At 41.5% G+C, this 25,433-nt stretch overlaps 1 protein-coding gene across 3 annotated transcripts in view; it reads left to right on the forward strand.

Annotated features, from left to right (window-relative positions):
- abr (ABR activator of RhoGEF and GTPase) overlaps positions 1-25,433 on the forward strand; it is a 134,918-nt gene that overhangs the window by 21,388 nt on the left and 88,097 nt on the right. The window lies entirely within an intron of this gene.

Consider the following 25,433-nt stretch of genomic DNA (forward strand, 5'->3'; position numbering starts at 1 on the left):
CCCATATCTCATTCTGCTTTCTCGATAAGCTCAATACAGGATTTGCATCTTCATAATCACACAGCCAGCAATGTGAAGGCATTTCATATTTTACTGGTCGAGTTTGTTCAAATCAAATGGCCCATCAAGTTAATTTGGCAGAAGAGTTTTCCCAGTGTTGTCAGTAAAATGTACAATTAGTATCCTCATTCTTTATTAATCTATTTTTTTTAATTGTTAAATTCAACTGTGTAGGTGGTACAGTACATGCACAGGCAGAAGTAAAGTTGAATAGGAAAGTCCTTCGTTAGTTCATAGTGACAGTTGTCATTGGCAAGATAAATGTGTTAAAAACAAAATATATGATGCATTTTCAAAATAACAAATGTACCAATACTGCCATCAGAATAGAACTGAGATTTGATCGCAAATAAAAAGGAAGTGTCTGGCTGTGTTCAAGGTCTGGTTGAACTCGCCTAGTCTTGTTTTTGTTGCTGAATTGCTGTTATTATTTTTGTATCACTTTTATATAATGTATCACTAATTCGTCAGTTTTCATAAAATTCATCAGTTCTGATACTTCATAGCACACCAGGATACATACTTTGTAAGATAGGGCTGGGCAATTAACCAAATTGAAACCGACATTTAGAACCTCTCATGACTTAATCTTGTTCATGTTGGTTAATATAATAATAATCGAGAAGCAGTTCTTTTCATTTGGTCTGATTAATCACTTAAGCCCTATATTAAACTTCATTGTACAATGGTGCAAAAATAGTTGATCTACAAGCTCAATATGTGTTGCGGTGCCATGTATTGTGAGCTTGTAGACATGCTATTTTCAATATTTATGAAATTGATTATTTTATACAAAAAAGTATCTAATAGTTCGATTAGCTATTGCACCTGTAATATTTACAGTATAGACCTTGTAAGAGAACTATGAAGGCAGTGTAAATATTTGATAAAATAATGGTTCATTAATCATACTCAAAAGTGTGAAATCATGATATTGATTAGAACACACCTGGAAAAGTACTCAAATGTCAAGGGGACAAATGAAGTGTCTTGTGCTTGGTTGGGGATAAAAGAAGGGCACATTTTGATAACTTTGATTTTATTCACAACCTGGAAGTATTTATTTAGCGATCTACGGAGAAGGTGATCTGTAGGTTTCAACCTTCTAAATTCCAAGTCATCATCCCACTGTCCTCAGTAATCTCGAATGAGGGTGAATCTGGGAGAGATTTATTTTATTTAATTTAAATTATTCTCTTTTGAACAAACAGAAATGTACTTCTTCACATTTTGCCAGTCACCCGGAAATTCTGAATAGAGAAAGGTTATGGTTATGACACACTGCATTAGGCCTTATATGAAAGAGCATGCCCACATGCATGAGCAAGCGTGCAGAGTCTGCACACGCACGCACGCACGCACGCATGCACGCACGCACGTCATACTTACTTACTTACTTATATCCTCATTTGAATACAGTAAAATAATTGTTTAAATAAAAGGCCAGGCTATTTAATTGAAGTTTTACTTAGAACAACAATCATGCATTGCTCTGAGCGATGTGCTGTAATAAACACAGAATAATCTTTACCTTGACATGAAATTACAATCAAACCAATCTATTCAGTCAGAGTCAGCATAGCCAGCATAGCCTTTAAAAAGTTTTAGTTGGTTGATCGCACGCACACACGCTCTGTACAATATTTAGTTCACACAAACTATGTCAAGTGCTAGTTTCTAAGGATTCCATTTGTCATCCTGTTGACCTGTGTTGACATCTGTATGTGTGCGCGTGAAGAAGCAAAGATGAAAACCCTATCACCCCCCCACACACACCTCTCCCTGCACCATTACTCTCCCTCTGTCTTTGATTTTCTCTAAATAAACCCCATCTTTCACTGTCTAGGCTGAGAGTTGCAATGCTTGCTCAGTCATTCTCTAAGACCAAGACCACCACTGATACTTTTTGGTTAAAGTCAGAACATCCCCATTGTGTATCTGGTAGCCTCCGCCTGTGGCACTAACGTCTTAACTAATAGTGTAAACGGATGTATTGGGAGAATTATCCTAGCGCTGTGTCACATACGCACACATGTCCACGCACAGACACACACTCTCTGTCCCACACACGCACCCACACATAGACCTGGGACGGTATGACGTTTGTCTTTTTACTGTGGTGAAAAGAACAAACAAACATACAGTACACGTATATACAGTACATGGTCCGATGTAGAACGGTTCGCCACTGCAGTGATGACTTGGATTTCATGCAGTTCTGAGGTAGCCAGCCCATTACCCAAGTAAATACATTTATTTATTTATCTACCAATCACATACCCAGCATTTATTAGCCCTGGCTGAGGAGGTGATACAAGCTTCAGCTTAGATGTATCAATAGGATGTGTAATCCTGATTTTCTGCTGATAGTATTTTCAGTATAAGGAAGTCCATGTTTCCGAATAGAACTAATGTGTTGTGGGTCTGTTGTTTGCATCTGATTGCGTAGAACTTGCTGTCTGCAGTGTCTGACAACCCTGCGAAAGGGATGAACTGATGAGCTGTTTTTTGAATAGCAGCAAGCCAGCAGCAAGTAGCCTTATTATATTAAACTAAAGACTAAATACACTGACACAATACAGTGTTTGCAGTAAAAGTTTTTGTCAAAGTTTTTGAATGTGCTTCAAAAGTCCGCCACATAGGGTTCTTCATGATTACTTCGTTTCAGCCTTTGCCCATCAACTGTAATGGATGCATGCTTAATCGTCTGCTGACTGGGCCGTTCCGGGGCCCAGTTCTGTCTGTTAAGTGTTTAATGATAGATTAGTTATTAGCGTTTGGCTGTCGGATGCCCTTGTTTCGGAAAACCGGGACAACAAAGTGATTCTGGAGGACTTCCCAGTAGAGAGCAGTGGGCAATGTAACGCTACTGGAGGTGCCTTTGGCAGCATTGACTCAATTTGTCATAGCTCACACAAAACTATGTCAACATCATCCAGATTCCAGAAAGCAGCCCCCCCCCCCACTCTCTTCTGGTTGTATAACGGATAGCTCTGCCCTTTAGTGCCAGTGGAGTAGGTCCAGATCAATGTGATCTGATAGTGTTTCAAAACACATCAATTGTGGCCAAACCACAGCGAGGAACACGGCACAGCAGCAGAACCCAGCGGGCCTATCACGGTCCCTGGTTCACTGTTTGGTGGGGCTGGAACACTTAACCATCAGTCCATAGTTTTGATTGATGAGGTACATGTATATCTGTGGGTCATTAGGCATGAAGTGATGGATGCTTGATCCACACCTCCCCCTCATCAGAGAGATATGTATTTAACATTATCCTATGTGTGTGAAAAGCACAGAGAGTAAACTGTCTTTATTTGATTTCGTGCCATATGTGACTTGCATTGGGAAAACCTCTGTTGTGTTTGCTGCGGGTAGATGTCTGATATGCATGCAATACCAAATATTGTCCCTCATGAGTAACAGCCCTGCAGGATTCTGCACATGACATGTTCACACCACATATTTTGTAGAACTGGTTGCTGTGACTGTTGATATTATTAAATACCAGCCCAACATCTGTAAAACATCAACCATGTATGTATTGATTTTATAAAATGAAAGAAGGACAGAGGGTGGATGAACTGTGACCCAGTTCTCAAGCCGGAATCGGACCTAGGACATTGTGATTATGTTGACGATGCGCTAATTGGGTGGACCGATTAGCACCCTGGTTCTACCTATTGATGTGCAGTACAGACTTGTTTTTTTCCCCCCAGTTATATCAAATTCTTCTGACGTTCTTCACAGCAGTGGAGAATAAGTCCATAATGTGTTTATTTAGCCAATCTGAAAATCGTTTCCTTTTTGCTATATGAACTCCATTACTGCAGCCGATGGACTGAACCCCCTCTCCTTCTCTGAAGCTATAGAAACAGCTATTTGAAGCCCAGAGAAAAAGAGCAGCTATGTTGCCCTGTATGTGTATTATGTATATGTGTGTGTGTCTGTGTCTCTGAGGAGGTAGAGAGTATCTGAGTCAGCCTAAAACAGCATAGCAGTGTGGAGTTGATGGCAGCACAGAGTGCTGTTATGTAAGGCTGTCATTGCTCTCCAGCCTCATTCTCTAATGTGCTTCTCTGCTGTGTGACTGTGTGCGTGTCTCGTTCTTGGTTAAGGGACCATAATTATACAATCTGCACTATATTCAACTCTCAAAATGAAACAGGTGCTAGTTGATGTAGTAAGCTACATTAGTGGTGAAAGATAATTTAATTCTCCGATTCTATTCAATTTCAGTCTGATTAAGTCTTTACTTTTGCCTCTTGCATTCATCATGGCTTAAGTATACCTAATCAGATTAAGATCAGAGCCTTGCACTCCTAGTCACTGAATACATTATACAGTATATGTACGGTAGGTTTTGTTGCGGTTTATGTGGTCACCATTCATACTGGACTTTCATAGAGATTGTCTGTATCTTATAGGTAATTTCAGGGGTTCTTTAACCTGTCCCTTGGCAGGTCACATTTTGTTGCTTTAGTTGCTACCCAGCAAACATACAATGAAGGGAGTAAAATTGGCATGTTTTTAAGAATGACATGGCTGTTGGCTGGCTGTCCAACACTTTGACCTCAAACAAGATATCTGGACAACTACTGGCTGGATTGCCATGGAATTTGCTTTGCACATTCATGCTCCTCATAGGTTGAACACTACTGATGTTGGTGACCCCATGCCTTTCTTCTAGTGTGCAGATATAACCACATTATTCTGCCTACTCTATCTATGATTTATTGTCCATCTCCTCTAACTAGGGTAAGTGAAAATAGTATAACGGCATAATTTGGGCAGAAAGTCGTACAGTGCGATGCGAGAGTGCGGTCTAGCCAACACCAACCTGAATCGCTGCCCTGGCCTCCACACTCTCCTATCTAACATCAGGGTCTTGAGCACTACAGTGTTGATAACTAAGCTGTCGCTCTGCAGTGCTTCTACGTAGGTGGTGCTATTCTTGCCTTTCCTGGCTTTGCCCTGGGTTGGCTCCCATAGTGTCAGTTTGCTTGCCTCTAGTTCCGGGTGCCTGACGCTGTTCCCTGCCAGCCTCATCCTTCTCTCTCTGACTTTGTCTGGGACCCGTGGTAGGTCCCCGTAGAGGACCACATTTCTTTGTTGTACAGTAGCATTACAATGGGTGGCCATTAGATATGAAACAGTTTCCTTCGCTCATTTCCATGTTGTGGTTATTGTCCTCCTCCAAGACCATTACCAAGACCATTTGGTTGGTTAAGGGGGATCCCTCTGAATAATGGATGCTAGCCTGTGGCCCGGCTGAATATGATGTTGTAGTGCTCTCTCTGGGTGAAGTCTCTTAATTGCATCCACATTTTCCTTGCGTCTTAGTCCCTCCCATCGAGGATGCATGAAGACACACAAGGGAAACCACGTGAAGAGAGAAGAAATTATCAGATTTTTGTCTCCGCCAGGCCGAAGGCATGGCGAGAGAGTATGTTTTACCCTCCGTCCGTCCGTCCGTGTGTGTGTCCGTGTGTCCGTCCTGTCTGTGTGTTACCAGCTAATCTCCGGCACCGTTGGCCCGTTCGCTCCGAAACTTTGCACACACACTCCCTGGATGCCAATTCAGAACCTCTGCCCCAATTTTTTCACATGGGCCTGTTATAGCGCCACCAGGAGGCCGATTTGTGCAAAACAATGTTTTTTACATTACTATTACAGATTTTATCCAAACGTCATGCAAATCGGTACACAGTATCTCTATAGTCATGTGATCAACATGGATCTGTCCAATTTCCCATATTCCATCCTCATTGCCTATGGTTGGCTTCCAAAGTTTGCAGGATTGGTCCGTTTTGAACAAAAAGCCTCAAACTATGCACGCAGCTTGCGATTTCCGTGAAATTTCACACGCACATTCCCACTAGGCCAAGGAAGAAATGCCACCCTTTTCACATTGGCCTGTTATAGCGCCACCAGCAGGTCTAATTTAGCAAAACACATTTTTTGAACAAAATGCCTCAAATCATGAATGCAGTGTCTGATTGCCGTGAAAGACCTAAGAATAAATGGCACCCTTTTCACATTGGCCTATTATAGCGCCACCAGGAGGCCAGAATAACGTACCTGACCTGGCGGAGACCTGTGCTCCGAGGAGCACTTTTTCTAGTTTTTTTTGAGAAATGTCACGTTCTTTCCTCTCAACCTAATGTGAAGCGACGACCATTCTGCTGGATCTGCTGCCAGCGTCTGTTGATAACCGTTATATTCACACTGACACAAACAGGAGCCTTCATTACTCTGTTTAGACACATTTACGTGTATTTACATTGTTACTGAGTCATTTGTCATGTACTGTAGTACTGTAGTTTCTGCAACACTGATAGGCTAATATTACCTGCTCACTGATGATGGCGATGGTTTGATTTGTCCCGCTACAGTAAACCACACCTTTGCGACTGACACACACACACACACACACACACACACACACACACACACACACACACATATTGTACATGCACACATGCGCATGTGCGCGCACACACACACTTAATTTACTTACTTCACAGTGTAAACCAGCATCGATTTTGTAAATAGAATTATGGTCAACTTTGTTGTGCCCTTTGTGTCCGTATGATACCGTGTGACAGTCATAGCTCGCATCATCTTCACCTTTCCATATCAAAGATTCAAGCCTGATCCTTGAATCAAAAAATACTACCTGCCCTCCACCTCTGCTACTCACTCTTCAGGGAAGATGAACTTTACCTACCGCTTCTGTATTCTTTTTCAAAATATCAACTGAAATCCCTGAGTCACACAGCCATTGTTGTTGTTCAATCAAGTTCAAATCAGTTCACTTGTATTTAATTTCAGTCAAGGAATGATTGAAATGTTGTTAATACAAGTGGACTGATAAGAGCAGGTAGTTTTAAGTAAAACTAATAATTAAACTATCATATGCTGCAGAATTGGCAGATGTAAACTCACTGTGAATCCTATATTTCAGTGGTTGAATCTCAGAAAATCCTTTGTCCTTGATGTTAGTGGGTGTGTCATGTGCCTGGATGTCTTTGGAGGGATTCACCATGCCCCGAGTGGCATTAGAGGTGTGTGTGTGTGTGTGTGTGTGTGTGTGTGTGTGTGTGTGTGTGCGTGTGTGCGCTCGTGCATGCGTGCGCGGTGCGTGCGTGCGATGATATGTTACTATGGACAGGAGTCATCCTTGGGTGGTAACCCGCCCGCTTCATTCCCCTCCTGACTGTACAACCAATCAACACACAGTAATACCGCTTTTCCAGCCAATGCTGTGGTTGCCATGTTTACTTGCTCCCGGAAGGCAGGGGCCATGATTAAGCATTCAGGGCAGTCAAGCAGAAGAGAGGAGAAAAAAGGAGTGGAGGTTAGGGGGGAGTACGGGGTGTGTGTTGGGGGGCAGTCATTCTAAGTTGAAAGGATTGATGCACTCCAAAAGGGCAGTCAGACAGACAGACAAACATGCATTGTAGCCTGTACATGTCTCATACACAGCAAAGTCTGTGAAAAATGTGTACCAGTAGGCTCTGAGTCTGTAGACACTGTTTTGGTCACAGTGACCAAAGCATCCTGGGGAATTATTGTACTGAAGCTCACGTTCAATTGTGCATATGGATGCGATTTTTAACATTAATCCCTCTCTCAAAAAATCATTTGTGTTTCTCTTCATTATAGGTGTTGTGATAAACCATGCATTTTATTTTTTATTTACATATGGAGTGGTTTCTTCTGTGATCAGAGCAGTGATGTTGGGGTAGCTCCCTGGAAGCCCACCAGTGGTACCTGAGGTTATATGGGCATTGGCTGGTTGACATAATTGACATTTGTTGTCAACTTTATTGTTTTTCTTGCTGTTCTTATGTGTGTAATCTCGGTATCATTGTAAATGAGGGTCTCCCTCAATGATCTCTCCGAGAATCTTAAATAAAGGTTAAATGAATGAATAATACATACTAATAATGTGTTATAATTATTGACATAATACACGTCATACACAGGTGGTCTGTATGTTAACAAGGCAGAAAGGCCCTTAAAATGATGAAGCTGTTAAAAAACGAATTGAAAGATTAAATATGAACTCTATTAAGAGAGAGCATTATAACCATTAGATCGCTTGGGTGAATCCAGTATTAAAAGCCATTAAAGTAAGCATCCATTAACCTGCAGGTTGACATCTTATATTTTTTCAGTTGTTGTTTTTTGTACGTAGGTGATGAAAGATTAATACCCTTAGTTCGAGCTGGCCATCTGTCTCAGTGGGTATAGTGTTTTGTGCTGGGGTCTAGAGGTTTGGCCTTTAGTATTCATAGGAGACCCGAGACAGAAACAGGAAACACTAAGTGGGAGGTGCTGCTATCAGAGGCTGTCATTGCAAGAGCGAGGGCAGGCTTCTAAAGGCCACAGTTCATGTTTTATTTATTCACCAATTGGCTTTGAATTGATGGACACAACTCAAAACCAATTAAGTGTTGTCCACAGGGTCTCTCTTGGTGTTGTGGAGCCTTGTGTGTGGCTAAATATGGACACCAGTCAACCTTGTGGCTCAAAATGGTGTAAGACACAGTGTGTGCCAAGTTATGGCTTAACTCTATATGTTCACACTCACAGTAGGTCAACCTTATGACCTGTGCCATGTTCCAGTACTAGTGTTTTACACATATTAGGGGTGTAAATCTCTGACCTCACTTCAAATCCATTACAGTTATTATGGAAACTATTCAATATATTCAATACATCATAACATTTCTAATATCACTCTGATTTGACTTGGTCCAGTTCAGTCATTTGTATATGATTAATCAATTGCAATGCATAAAAATACTTTGAGTCTATGAAGTGATTTACTCAGTAGTGAAATGTAGATAACAAATGATAAACTAAGATAAACTTCAAGCTCTTCTCAGCACACATATTTCCATGTACTTTCCACCTCTACTGAATGTGTACTGTAGTGGTGTTATTTATTGCATCCATTATGTTCTGTTTAAGTCAATTACCATCAGATTGTAATGATTTTTGTGGCTAATAGCATGCCTGCAGCCACTACCCAGTAGCCTTGTGGTTAAAAATGCCATTGTGAGAGCCAATATTAAAAACACAAAAACACTTGATCAATGTTTTTATCATGTTCACTTACATTACGAATTGATGCTACAAATTTCTGTTTTTAGATGTACTACTTTAAGTACCCAAACTGGCCAGATTTATAGATTTTCTTTTAGATACAAACACTAGTGGTTCTCACTCCTGCATTACTACCCAGGAAGCTTGTAGATCACAAATGCCTGATAATATGGGAAATTTGCATTGCCCGGGTTAGCAGAACATGTCAGATCTGTTTACAACCCTGGTCCATGTGATCAGGTCATCCAGCCCCATCAAACCTGTCATCTGAGTGTCTCTGACACGGATCATATTCTCTCCTTATGAGACGAGTGGAGAGTGTATCAAATAGACAATAGAGTTTGGGCCAGGTTTACCCTGTGGGCATTTGTGAGCAGTTTGTTATTTCATAGGATGTGCGCAGTGAGCCAGGAGGACACAGCTCTCTGAGCCAAGGATGTCTTATAAGAAAGCTGCTTTTATACTCACTGTACTGCAGTGGTTCTCAAACGTTTTCATGTGAAGGACCCCCAAAATGATACATATTTGGCTGCGGACCCCCACATCTCATATTTTGTGACAGTGACCTTCAGAAGCAAAGATTTGAGTTAAACATGTTTGCTTTAAAACATTTTATATATTCAAAGATTTTCACAAATTTTCACAATTTAAAAAATATAGCAGATCTACATGCTCTTGTATACTGTATCTGCTATTTTTGAATAGCCAAAGTATAACACATGGTTAAAGTGGTTAAAATGATTGTGACGCTAATTTAGTAACTTATTGTAACTAATTTAGCTGGGGACCCCCTAGTACCCCGGTCCCCGGACCCCACTTTGAGAACTCATGCTGTACTGTACTGTACTGTGCTGTGCTGTATGTTGGCGTGTGCTGGCTACGGAATAGCTCTACAGTCCATTTTTAACAGGGTTTGCATCTGCCCACACGCACAGAGAAATGGCAGAAGCATCTGCACACATGACAGTGGGCTGCGTGTGCCTAAATAAACCAGAAAATTGGCCTACACCATGTCAGTAGTAAGTCATAGTACCTAAATAATCCAGAGAATTGGCCTACACCATGTCAGTAGTTAGTCATAGTAGTAGTAATGGTTGTGTTATTTAATGTAATTTCATGGACCTTTTTGTGAATGGTTGCACATGCCTGAATGCGTGTCCGGTCTGTGCATAGACGTGTCTGCAGTACTCATGTATCCCTTGTACCCTATATGCATCTGAATTAATGCCCCCACCCCCCGGCCTCCCAACATGTGCAGTGTCCTGTGTTTAACCCATTCAATCCGGGAACCCATCTCTGGCATTTTAGATTTCTTTGGCTATTCAAAAATAGCAGATATACAAGCTCATAGCGCGGCACCCAGTGCCGCGCTATGAGCTTGTAGATCTGCTATTTTAGAAAATACATGTAAAAGTTTGTGCGAATCTTTGTATATATATATTTTTAAAGCGAACATTTGTAAAAAAAAAAATAATAATAATATTTTTTTTTTAAATCCAGGGACCTCCAGAAGGAAAGATTTGAGTTACATTTTTTTTCTAAAATAGCAGATCTACAAGCTGAGCTTGTATATCTGCTATTTTTGAATAGCCAAAGTATAAAATAATGCTTATAGCTAAAATCTAAAATGACACGGATGCGTTCTCGGATTGAATGGGTTAAACTGTGGCTTGCCTAATCTTGAAGCTACAAATGGAAGCATTCGGTTAGAACCTACCAGTCAGTGCCTTAGGGATTTAAGCTAGCTAATTACACAATGTATGGTGGCTGGTTGCCATGGCAACGTGGTGGTGGGGTATATACATTTGGATGCATGTACGTTTGTGGTCCTTAATCTCCCGGGTGCCTACAGTCTTCAATGTGGCATTGAAGATATGGAGCTGTAGAATTGTCATTCATTGAAGATGTGGTCTCATCGCTAAAACCTGGCTGCCTCTGCCTATCACCATAGCATTCTTGTTTATATTTTTAAATTGCCTTCTTGGTCTGTCTGTCTGTCTGTCTGTCTGCCTGCCGTCTCTCTCTCTCTCTCTCTCTCTCCCGACCCGTGCTATCACTTTCCTTTCCCTCCATCTCATCTCTTTCTACTCTCCCTCTTTATCTCTCACTTTCTCTTCGCTAACTGATCTATAGGGAGACTACAGCAGCTCATTGACATTTAGAAGTGCGCCGAGCCATGGTCGTGTGACCACCAGTTAGGTCCTCTATCTGAGGCTCATTATCTTCTTGATCAGAGGCCTGCTTGTGCTTGGTGGCTACAAAGACCAGGTTTCCTTCAGACTATGGTTGCTAGGAGTATTGTTTAACTGCAGTTGGATGGTGGTGGGCTTTATCATCATTGTTTGTAGTGGACAATCCACAGAATCATATGTATATTTTAAACTGTGTTTTTGTGAGAGAGGGTGCGCACAACCAAGCATAAAATGACTTAGTTTTACTGGATCTCTTCTCCACTAGTCCCTAACATTTTAGCTGCTGATTCACCGCCAACATCCTAGATTCATGCCTCGGTTTTATTTTTAGCACATTAAATGTGATGTTTCAGCTTGAGCACTGCAGCACTTCCACCTTCAAAGTCTGTATGTACAGTACATACACAGGGTTGTCATATGAATAGTGATAATGATTCATGAGGACTGAAGCTAGAAGGGGGAGCACAGCATTAATGTGATCTTCTGTATATGTTTTAAGAGGCCTAGTATCGTATCCTAGTATCGGCCCAGAATTTAGTCATCTGAAATGTTTCAGTTTTAGTTTAGTCTTTTTTAGTCAAATTGTAATCAAAATCTGCAGTTGATTTAGTAGATTAAGATTTATGTTGGTGGGCCGTGATGGTGTCGCATTGCCTGATTTATACTTAGCTTTGTGGCGAAGATATTTGATATACAAGCTTGCGACGCTTTGTGAGCTGACATCGGCTATTCTCGGAGCACGACACCCGCGCACAACCAAGCATAAAATGACTTTATTTTTACTGGATCTCTTCTCCACTAGTCCCTAACATTTTAGTCATAGTTTTAGTCATCGTAGCCTTTTTATTTAGTTTTCATCAGAAGGTAGTCGACGTTATAGTTTTAGTCAACTAAATTAACACTGATGTACAGTAGGGCTGCAACTATTGATTATCTTCCTAGCCGATCTACATCTTTTATTTTAGCTATTTAAAAAATATTTTGAAAGAAAAAATATTGTTCATTTTTCATAATCATTAAATCGATTAGTTTGATTAAGTGTTGCAACCCTGATGTACAGATAGTACACATTTGCTAATGCTTAATTTATACTCGTTGTAAAACTGTGTCACATGCTGGAAATGGCGCATCTACAAGCTCACAGCCCAAGGTTTTTTCAGCATAAGACAAAGTATAAAATCAGGCATTAGCCTTCTGACCTACTGTAGACTGGCACAGTGGCATAGGCTAAAGTGCAGTGCACAGCACATGAAGGTGAAGCCTATCTTCACCTGTGTTGACATATGCTTCACAATTTAAACCATCAGCTGATTATTTCACGGCCAACAGATAGCAGAAAGCCAAGTCCACTCTGAACAAGGGCTTATTATTTTCGGTGTATCCTGTTGTGCTACTGTGAGGTTGGATGATGTTATGCAAATAATGGTATTTACTTAGCCCTCAGCCCTTATCTTTTCTGCAAATAACTATACTACTATACATGTAGCCAATCTGAGCATAATATAGCTCCACCAATCTCTCCACCAAAGACAACAGGCTCTGTTCCAATGTAATGGTTGTGTGTGTGTGTGTGTGTGTGTGTGTGTGTGTGTGTGTGTGTGTGTGTGTGTGTGTGGGCGGGGTGGGTGTGGGTGGGTGCATTTGTGTATTGATCAGTGCTCAATCCAGATTAGGCATTGACAGTGCCTAATCTGGATTGATCACAGTGTAGGATGTCTTTAGGGAAAATTAACACGGTTTGGAGTTACTGTGGACTGGAGCTCTGCCAAGAAAGAAAAACATCTGACACATAGCATTTACCTCTAGCTACTGTACAGGTAGCAAGCAGCCCTTATTGTCAGCGTGCTGTTGGCTATGAAATTGCATTTGCACGTTACTGCTGAAATGAGTATATCTGCACAGGGCAGCCGAACTAGGATACACAGAGTTGCATAACACACCCTGTCTGGTGTATAACTGTTTGCTTCAGTGGTACTATGTACACTAGTACTACTCGCCCCTTCTCTGATTTCTTCGCATTTTGGTCTAAACCTATGTATGTGTTTTAGGACGTTGTACAGTAGTGTGTTAGTTTTGTTAGTGGTGTTAGTTTACCAGTTAGTCTGTGTTCAGAGCCCCAATCCACCAAGCCCTTGCAGTATGTAATGTTACAGCTGTCCACATGTGGTTTATAAATTTGATGATGATCAGTGGAATAACTGGACCGGGGCAATACAGCGAGACCTCAATACAGCTTTTAATTTCCCCTGTGTCAGCTCCTAATTGACGGCCAGAGGACAGGGATGTATATAAAATGCTGCATGTAGGCAGCAACAGCACACACAATGGGGCGGGCTCAGATATATCAAGTCAGCTGGAAGGCTAGTAGCTCACTGGGAGCTACTTCGTTGTGATGGACGGGACCTACTTCTTTGTGGCACTGCCTTCTCTTTCTTAACCACTTTCAACTTGCCGTTCCTATTTTGGGCATGTCATTATATAGGCTCAAATGCTCTGAATAAAAAAACTAAAAGTGAAAATAGAGGATATACTAGGCTAGCTCACATTGCAACACATTGTGAACTTTTGTGGGGTATTTTTGTGTGACACCATTGTGTGATAAAGTATAAATGATTAAGTGGTTAATCATTTAATTCACTCCTTATCTTCACCTATTATTTTATTTAGTCCTCAGGGTACAGTGTTGCTTACTTTTTTGCAGTTATGGTAGGGTAGTGCGGCTTCCCGCATTAGGGCACATGCACACATTATATAGTCATAAAATAGATGTACAGACATGTTTGTTTGTGCTTACACACACACACACACACACACACACACACACACACACACACACACACACACACACACACACACACACACACACACACACACACACACACACACACACACACACACGCACACACACACACACACACACAGGTTGTGTGCACTGGGCAATTACCCCAAAATATATCGAAACCGATATTAGAACCAATAACCGACTTATAACCGAATAATCGAGAAGCAAGTTTATATTGATTGTTTATTCATTGATATTATGTATCAATGAATTGGCATGAAAAAGGATCTAAATAGACCTATGAAAAAGGATCTAATAGACGTTTTAAAATCGACTGAATTGATCAATCTGATTAACTACTTAACCCTGTATTATACTTCATTGTACAATGGCGGTGTACAAAAATAGTGAAAATAGCCGATCTACTCACAACGCTTCGAGGCAAAAGTTTGACATAATCGTGTTATTGATTTGAAGTCATATCGCACAGCCCTAGTCACCTGTGTTGCGGCTGCTGGGTATGATGTCACTCCTCTGTCCTGCAGAAAGATGCTGAGCAAGGCAACACAGCTGTCTGATTGAATTTTCACACTGCAGCAGTATCTTTGCTGGATTGTCGTTATTACTTGCAGCTTTCCACAGCCTTGCTTCACCCACCGTGGGTGAGTGGAGGTGGGAGGGTGGGGTGGGATTGGGGAGGAGCTCGACTATGCTGACTCAAAGCCACACTTTGAACGCATTGTGGTGCAAAGACATTTGGGACATTCAGTGCGGCTTGCCTGAGTCAGTGTGATCAGTTATGCCGTTAACATTGACATGCACGCACGCACTCGCACGCACACGCACACGCACACGCACACGCACACGCACACACACACACACACATACACACTCACACACACAAACACACACACACACACACACACACACACACACACACACACACACACACACACACACACACACACACACACACACACACACACACACACACACACACACACACACACACACACACACATACACACACACGTGGATAGATAGAATAATAGATCACTGTACTTGGCCCCCTTCCTTTTTCCCTCTACAACAAATCTCTTTGCCGAAAATATCCATCACAACAAGGTGCGTTGTGAGTTTGTAGACTATTTTCGCCAATTATTTTGACAGAATGTTGCCATTAACCCATTATTAACCCAATATTAACCCATTAAGGCCTGAGGTTCCGATTCTACAAATCTTCTTAAAGAACGTATGTTGTTATATCAGTGGTTCTCAAACTTTTTGTCAAGGACCTTCAAAATTATATGTATTTGGGCCGCGGACCCCCATCTCAAAATATTTTGTTCCAGGGACCCCCAGAAGCAAAGATTTAAGTAAAAAGAAATTGCTTTAAAAACACATATATACAAAGATTTGAACACGTTTCATTATTTTTCTATACAATATCTGCTATTTTTGAATAGCCAAAGTATAAAATAATGGTTTAAGTGGTTACACAGATGCGTTCCCGGTTTTAATTGGTTAAGACATGCCCAGAAGAGGGACGCTAGGGTTTGTGTGGTTAAGCCACGGGTCCATCACATCATTTGAGTTATGCCAGAGAGGTAGGAAACAGAATGTCATCACAGCATGTCATGGTTCCATGTTCTGCTAACCCAATGGAAGAGCTTGCTGCCATTATAATGTCACTAGATGAAAGAATTGTTGCAGCTTTATTTCCCCCTGTTACCTTGATATCATGTGTCACACTGTACACGCTGTGTATGTGAGTATGTGTGTGTTTCTCCTCCAGCATTATGTGTGATTTATCCCCTTGTTATGCCCCAGTAGGCCAGTGGAGATGTGAACAGTGTGCATACAATGTATTGTATGCAGCTCTCTGTAGTTCCACTCACCCATCAAATATATGCAGATTTGCATATATCTACACTTCAATAGCTCCATTTGAGAAGAATGTATCACTACTGCCTTGTGAAGAAGTAAAGGTATTTTAGCACAATTGCCATGTTGATGCTGAAACGATCTATATTGTGCAGCCCTATGACATCACCGCTGCGCTGTCAACTCAGCAACTTCTCCTCAGCCCCAGATTTCCCTGACACACCTTACAGTATTACACCCCAAGAGAGACACATGAAAAATAAAAATTTCACATGCCTCTCAACTCTAATACAGATGATGAGGTTTAGAGAACTGGCCGTTCTGGCTCTGATTTTTGGTACATGAGAGCTGTGAGACTTTGAGGATTTGTGGCATTTGAATTAAGGGCGATATGCGATTACATGCCCCCTTCCTAACTGTTTTTACTAGCAGATTACCCTTAAAGTAGGTAGTGCAGCAGGATTCAAGTGTTGACGATTGCTCTATGAGTGGAATAGGCCCATATTATTTAGAGAAAATCTTCACCACAGTTTTTGTTCCATGCATAAAGCAGGGGACAAACTTACCAACCAAAGTTGGTGGATATTAACATCTCTCTCTCTCTCTCTCTCTCTCTCTCTCTCTCTCTCTCTCTCTCTCTCTCAATAGAATACTGTAATTTGACAATATTTATCAATTTTGTATTGCCGCAATCAAGCCCATGCTCTCACATGAAGGAATTGACTTGTGGAAAGTACAACAGGAAAGTGTGTAATCATCTGAATCCAAGTATAGATTTAGCCTATTCACAGCTTTACTGTATGTGCTTGCAACCAGAATAACTATTGGAGATGAGAAATCCATATTACCCCAGAGCTTTCTATTCTGCATTCTTTGTGACTCAGGCCGTTAACGTTTCTGTTTAGAAGTATTTTGTAATAATCTTTCCATCTCATGTAGATAGTGCTACCACCCACCCATGCAAGCTAAACTAGAGCCTGACGCAAACAACAACTCATTGGCATGCAGGAAGTGCAGTTACATCACCTGGCTAGTTGTCATGGCAGTCTTCTGTCTCGCGATGTTCGGAGCTGTCCATCAGCAGAGAATGGTGGGAGCTGACAGCCCGACAAAAGGGAGGGCGGATGCATACAGACTTGATGGGATGGTTGTCCAACATCACCCATTAAGTGGGTTTACAGTGGGTCTAGGGCAGCATTTGAGCTTGCAAACCACATAGTAACTATATCACAATAGTATCTGATAAATCCAATCAACCACTTGAACCCCAGCATCCCTATTCCGGAGGAAACATTCGCCAGAAAAAGAAGATCAAATATAGCTGCAAGCAGCGATAATACGGGGCCAGTGAATAGAGAGAGAGAGAGACATGGAAACGGAATAGATTGAAGAGAGAGAGAGTGACATGGAAACAATAGATTGATGAGAGAGAGAGATGGAAACATAATGGTTTGATTGGACATCTCAACCTACTGCCATTAACAGGATTCGAACTCTCAACCTTCAGACTAATAGGCTGCAACACTACCTATAGTGCTATAGCTTTGTCCAGGCTGATATTGTCTGTTGAAGATCATAAACTCTTGCCTTCTTTCATGAACCAAGCCCCTGTTTCACTAACACTAAGATCACTCGTTCACAAGCCATTTACCAATGAAGAAATTGTACATCTCCTCAGAACCAAAACTAATGAAAGTAGCCGATCTACAAGCTCACAAACCATGAAAAGTTGTGAGATTGTAGATCAGCTATTTTCAGAATGAAGTATGTCATACGTAAAAAACGTACTCTCAAATAAGCATTTCAGGTTATCTTTACCATTTGCACATGTATTCATTGATACAGTCATGTTGTTTGCAATTCAACTTAAATTAAGTCTACATCAAGTGAGGCTTGAACTGGCGACCTTGAGATTGTGAGGCATTCATTTAAGGGAGATGCCATTGGCCCAACAGACAAGTAACTGTGAAAAAGGAGATCACACAGATGATACAGTTTCACGCAAATAGCTGAAAAATCCTGGGTTTAAGTGTTTTTCAAACTGCTCAAAATTGCGGACAATCTAAGGGCGGAGCTTAATGGTCAAATCGATACGTGTGTTCCTCATGAGTCAAGGCACATGTGTAAGCAAGTTTCACGACTTTCGGCCAAACGAGGCATGACTTATGCCTGTTTAAAGTCTGCCTTTTCAAAAAATTGCTATAGCGCCCCCTTTTGGCCAATTGGAGTAAGATTGGTTTCAGTGATATTTGGAATGACCCTGTACATTTCTGCAAAGTTTCAAAGAAATGTGAGTCTGCATGTATGTTTTAGGCACAGATGAATAATTTTCATAAAACTGTAATAGTTAAAATCTATCTCCTCCTGGGATTTTTGAGCAATCTGCACGAAACGTTTACCACTTGAACTTTGGACCTCTGCCTACAAAAATTTCCAACGGATTTTCCATAAGTGAAAAAATGCAGAAGTTAGGAGCCAATGACTGTTTTTCATATAATTCAAAATGGTGGGAGATCTAAAGGTCAGAGGTCAAAAGTCAGACCACGAAAGTTGTCGGGCATGAAGAGACGCATGTGTGTATCGAAGTTTCATGGTTGTAGGTCAAACAGGGCATGAGTTGTACCTGTTCAAAGTTGGCACTTTCAATTGAGTGCTATAGCGCCACCCTTTGACGAATGAGTGTGAGAATTATTTCTTGGTAGTTTTTCATGAGCATCTACCATATGGCCGAGTTTCGTAAAAAGCGTATGCACGGTTAAGCCAGAACTGGCAAAAACAAGTATTTTTCAAACTGCTCAAAATTGCGGAAAATCTAAGGGCGGAGCTTAATGGTCAAATCGATACGTGTGTTCCTCATGAGTCAAGGCACATGTGTAAGCAAGTTTCACGACTTTCGGCCAAACGAGGCATGATTTATGCCTGTTTAAAGTCTGCCTTTTCAAAAAATTGCTATAGCGCCCCCTTTTGGCCAATTGGAGTAAGATTGGTTTCAGTGATATTTGGAATGACCCTGTACATTTCTGCAAAGTTTCAAAGAAATGTGAGTCTGCATGTATGTTTTAGGCACAGATGAATAATTTTCTTTAAACTGTAATAGTTAAAATCTATCTCCTCCTGGGATTTTTGAGCAATCTGCACGAAACGTTTAGCACTTGAACCTTGGACCACTGCCTACAAAAATTTCCAACGGATTTTCCATAAGTGAAAAAATGCAGAAGTTAGGAGCCAATGACTGTTTTTCATATAATTCAAAATGGTGGGAGATCTAAAGGTCAGAGGTCAAAAGTCAGAGGGTGAAAGTTGTTCAGCATGAGGAGACGCATATGTGTATCCAAGTTTCATGGCTGTAGGTCAAACAGGGCATGAGTTGTACCTGGTCAAAGTTGGCATTTTCAATTGAGTGCTATAGCGCCACCTTTGGACGAAAGATTGTGAGAATTATTTTTTGATCGTTTTTCATGACCATCTACCATATGGCCGAGTTTCGTAAAAAGCGACAGCGCGGTTCAGCCAGAACTGCGAAAAGTGGCAGAAGAAGAAGAAGAAGAAGAAGAAGAAGAAGAAGTAACAGAATACTGCCAATAACAATACGTGTACAGAGCAGAGCTCTGTCCCCGTAACAAGCTCTTTTGGCAAAGAGATTTGATGTAGATCGGGGGGGAAAAGAGGGTCTAAAGAGGATAATCACATCAGAATTTACTGGGCTTTTTTTGTTACTGGCTGTGTTGTTTTGCAATAACATTGAACAGGAGGGTATTAAATTATAACCGGATGTGGGTGGGTGAAATAATAATTCCAAGTCCACCAGCTTTTTATGCTCATTACAGGTGTGTTCGGAAATATGCACTGAGAGTGTTGGAGTGCTCTCTGGTCATTCATAAATTCAGTCAGGTCAGTGCGTTGCCGTTAGAAAATTCAGTGCACTGCGCCCTATGTACCCTACTCTGAAGCCGGGTTGTCCAGTTTACTCCGAACACTGATGAAAACAACAATGGTGGAAGAAGTAATTGCTAAATGTGTGCTAGACAAGGAACTGTGTGCTAAACGAGGTGAGACAAGCTAGAGGACAAAGACCACTCTGTTCACTATTCAAATTGGCTGCAATGCTGTGTTCGACTGTAGTTCATCAACACCATGGCTGACTGATGCTCCTCATCTTTTGATCATTGAAAAACAAATCTAAAACTTTATGAAAGGGTTTATACAGGCCACTCTAGGATTGCACTCCAAGCCCTGATTTTGTTAATTGTGTTGTGTTGTCTTAAGATCACACAATGTACAGGGAATGAGTAAAGTTAGAGCTGCACAATGTTTGTGTAACTACTGTAAATGTAAAAAATGTATCACTGTTTGTAGGCACTCACTGTATAATCACTGTATAATGCTATAGGCGCAAGCAAGATTATACTATGAAAATCAGCAATTTACTTGTAATTTGTCCCCATCGACTCCTCTCACAACACACATGTACTGGAGGTTAGGAAAAGCAATTTTCCCTATGTAATGTCTTATCAAGTACTAATTTGCCATTTGCAACAGTGAGTTAATTACTGTATGTTGTATCTGTGATGTAACTGACATCTCTTGTATAAATAGGGCTATCGGGAAGTAATGCTGCAGTGTTCATCTGTAGGCGGAACTCATCATGTCAGTGTGTGTGTGTGCCTGTGCGTTTGTGTCTGTGTGTGTGTGGGGGGGGCTCTGTACATGGTTATGCTCTCGTATGGTGTTTTGCATTTCTTTGAAAGTGGGCAGGCCTGGTATACAAAGTATTCTTCTGGCTGTGGCTGCATTATCTTCCTCAGTTCTTCTATAATTCGTTCCAAATAGCAATCAAATCAATACATGGGAGCAGACCTCCAGGCTTCTTTGGGTTCACTTATCCAGACGCTTGAAGGGCAGAATCTCGGCTGCTGTTTCCACGTGGTGCCGACCAAGGAAGTGGGAATACTAGTGTGGCACTTAGGCAGGGATTTAGCGGACTGCATTATTGATTGTGTGACTTTTCCGCCGGCGGTTCGAGAGGCTCGCAGTGAAATGAACTATTAGCAGTGAAAAGCGTTTTGGTCAGTTGAACAAACACACACGCAACACGAGCACACATGGCTTTCTTCTTTGAGGCCGCATGTGTCCTGCGATCACTCGTCTCCCCCCATGCCCATGGTAAGTCGTCATTAGTTTGTACCTCACATCGTCTGTTTGCTGGATTGTTGAGATCTTCATGTCAGGTGGCGTCATTGTTCATCTCAATACCATGATGTGACCAAGCTAGGTTGTATTGATTTCTCTTTACGACGTTCCTCCTCTGCCAGTCTTTATTCTGTTATCTCCTGTGTCATGTCTAATCACAGTGTCCGTGCATGTCCTCCCGTCTTGAACCCATCCCTGTTTTTATCCATTAGTGTTTTATGTTGTGTGGTGGGGGCCTGTCAGTCTATTGACCAGTAATAACAGTTTAGGGCTGATGGAGCTTAGAAGAAGATTTCCCTCTCCATTGACTGACAACAAAGTATTGATTACCTGTTTGTCACGCATGGCAGCTGTCAGAACACATTAGCCTATTGCAGTGGCATATATTTTGCTGTGTGTGTGTGTTAATGTGAGAGCATGTTCTGTATTTGGGCTGTGCATGTGTGGCCAAAATAAATCGATGACACATTTTGAGAAATATTGCCACTGTGGTTCAATTTGTCAAAAGCAAATGTCAAAAGGGTCATGGTAGATGGCTGTAGCTGTCATGCTAAACGCTATCGGTATGCTGACAGATATTCTGAACCCATTTCCTTAACTCTCATTATTCAACCAACATTGTAGTCATCAAAAAATTACCAGGCATACTTAAAAGATGACAGCCAAGCGCATCAGTGGATGTGAGCTTCCCTCCAGCCAGGACATACAATGGGCATTGTGTCAGAAAAGCCCACCTGCAGAATCATCAAAGATCCTAACCGTCCCAATCATGGACTGTTTCAGATGCTGCCACATGGCAAATGGTTTGCCATCCAAAGTGCAGCAGGCTCCATAGCAGCTTACTTCCCCCAGGCGACCAGTAAGGCTATGGAAAAGCAAATCCCCCCCAGGGAACCAGGGCACATGTGTGGCTTGTTTTGAAGACTGCTGATGTCGTGCCATAGAGGTAAACAAAATTGTTACATGGGGCTACCTCTGTAGACATCTATGTGTCCATTTGCAAGGGAGCCCTGGCCAAGAAAGAAATCAAGCAGTGATGATTACAACATAAATTCTCTAAAAATGCATGGAATTTCCATCCTTGTCTGTCCATCTGTCCGTCTGTGTCCCTCTCGTATATATCTCTGAAACCGTCAGACCGATTGACTTCATATTGCGTATTGCTGTGGACCCACGGTAGCCATGTCATGGACCCTAGGCAGTAGGAAGTCGGTCGGATCGGCATGCAAGGAATCTCTGTGTAACCGTCTGACCCATGTCAATAGTATGAGGTCATATTGATGACGTCATGGATTTCTATATATGGGCATAACAGGCCTATATGGATCTAAAAAAAACTGCAAAAACCCACTTGCCCGTTTGTGCAACCAGAAAGCTAACTCCACTTGCCAACAATGTTTATTACTTGCCCTGGGCAATTCATTTCGGTCAGACGTTACACTGCAGTACAAGTTTGAACTCATCAATGCCTAGGCTTGATATAGTACATGTATATATACACATTGTGTTTTGGTAGGCTGTGCTAAACGTTGATGCGCCAAAATAGAACCGTGCTCTGAAAGACGCATCAACAGGTTATGACTCATCCAGTGTGACTACAACCGTTGTAAACAATGTGAGTTTGATGACACAAGCATCTGATGCTTTCAGTGTGTCAGGGCCTTGAGATGGATACAGTAGGGACTCCTTGTCAGAGTCAGAGATGGTGAAAGATGGGAATCAAGGGTCCTGACAGACACGCTTTCATGTAATACCAAAGCCCAATTTTCTCTATGAGTAACAGGGTCTGTTTGTCTACACAGTTAGTTCATACTGCCTTGTAGTTTGTGGTTTGCAGAAGAGGAACTGGATTAGCCCATTTGAATAGACTTGTCATTATATGTTGCCTGTTAGATGGCTGTTTTATCTGGTATGACGATGCGTTTATGAGAAGGCTAGCGTTTCATACATTTTCAATGGACGTTAATGGAGTTGTTATCAGAAAGGGAATTAACACCTTCCTCTTTCCTATGCCACTTTATGACGGGTTTGCAACAGAATTACCCTGTGTCTCCTCCACACTGCTTTCTGTGTATCCTCAATACGCACATTCATTTTATTTTTGGTTCGTCTCGCATTCATTTAAAAAAAAATAAAAGATCTTGTTTGAAATGACCAAACTTGCCTACCGATGATGTCACTCGTAGGCGGGTTTCTGAACTGTCCACAGCCCGCCTCTGAGACCAAAAGGGTACCATATTATAATGAGCAGATTTTTGTCTGTCTATCTACCTTTCTTAAAAAGTTTATAAACAGAGAAAACTGAATTGAAGATCCAAGTTAGTGATTCGTATGGCATAGTGGCTGCCAGCAAGGCTCCTAAAGAACTAGTCCCACACTCCCTATTCACTTGTCTGTTTATTTTATTGAGATCTTCTTTCTGTCCAGTTCAGAAGGAACTTGAAACACTTAACTCTATTCATTAGTCAATGCATTTTTAATGCATTCACTATTGATTTTGTGTGTGTGTGTGTGTGTGTGTGTGTGTGTGTGTGTGTGTGTGTGTGTGTGTGTGTGTGTGTGTGTGTGTGTGTGTGTGTGTGTGTGTGTGTGTGTGTGTGTGTGTGTGTGTGTGTGTGTGTGTGTGTGTGTGTGTGTGTGTGTGTGTGTGTGTGTGTGTGTCTGTGTGTGTGTGTGTGTGTCAGATCTCCAGCATTTAATGTGGTTATTCAGACATAATCAGGATGACCAAGTGACTTCTCTTCTCACACAGTTAATGCATTCGGAGAGTCTCAAACAGGGCACTCAGACCACTATCATACACTAACACTTTAGAATAAATACAGAGATGAAATGAGGTGAGTTTACTGTAAAGTACATTCTACCAGAAGATGCATGATTGCCAACATATAGTATATGTACGGTAAATCCTCACCTGAATCGCAAATCGACCTGTTCATCCCATTTATGACAATTAATGAATTAATCAAGGTTTTGTCCCTCATTCAAATTCATATGGACAAGAAAGTCATCAGTAAACTAAGCTTAAAACCCCTGGCCCACTCTCAACATGGCAGACAGACAAACTGGTCTGATGAACTGGCCTTCATCAGACCAGTTTGTCTCCGTCTGCCAGGTGGACAGGAGAAGCATAGCTGCTAGCAGAGAGGGAACAGATGGATGAGGGAGAGAGGGAAAGGAAAAGTGAAAAGAGATAATAGTGAGAAAGAGACTAGCAGCTTGGATTGTAAATGTCTTGGCTTTGGCCTGATGGCAGCACAGTTGGAGTCAGTGGGGCGACCGCTAGACCATGTCTCAAATGTTTTTAACCCAATACGTCCCCTTTATTGTGTGTTTACTTTTTAACTCACCGTTTTGATACATGGTCCTTTAACACAGGTGAAACTAATATGCAGGTAGTCGAGTCATTGATCTGTAATGATACACAATAGTTCACTAAAAATAAAACCTACCTACACGTATGTTAAGACTTGTGCTCCACTAGGGATTGGTATAATAACATACACAAAAATACATGTTGTGATATAAACATGAGCCACGATGGGATATGAAAAAAACCCAGTTGTTCCATTTGCCTTTTTGATTGGTGACTGTATATCCAACACTCGCACTCGAGATTGGCTTGTTGGTTTTCGGTAAAATTCTAATGTGTTCACATATTGACAGGTCTGTGATACAGCAATCTGGGAACCCATTCAGTCATTTTTTTTATTTTTTTTGTTTTGCCTCTGGGGGCACCACCTTTTTTGTGTAGAAACAGGAACTTTGTGTGGCTCCTCCCCTTTCTTAGTCCACTTCCTCCCGGGTTCTTCTGTGTTTATTCCTACTAACAACAACACTGCATGTTTAAGGCAGTGGTGCTGACAGATTCTGCATTTAACATAACCTGTCTTGAGAGATTAGTGATGCAGTGGCTGTCTGTTACGACAGACCACGGATGTGGTTGTGCCGTGCCCAGTCCTTCTGAGTCTTCCACACCAAAAGGCTTAATGCTTCATTTATACTCCTCATCATACGAGAAAGCATAAATCGGGCTAGAGGCTCTGGGCTGTCCCAGAGCCCTGATGGCTGCTACTGGTATTCACTTAGTACTCTTTTGTATTTAGCCTACTTTGTTTTCACTATTGTATCAGACTAATGACTGTGACATTAGTAATAGTATCTGTGTCTGGCCCGGACGGTTGGCGTAACCGTCTGGGAACCTAGGC

Source organism: Gymnoscopelus microlampas (assembly GCF_963454915.1).
Source record: "Gymnoscopelus microlampas genome assembly, chromosome: 12".
Taxonomy (NCBI): Eukaryota; Metazoa; Chordata; class Actinopteri; order Myctophiformes; family Myctophidae; genus Gymnoscopelus; species Gymnoscopelus microlampas.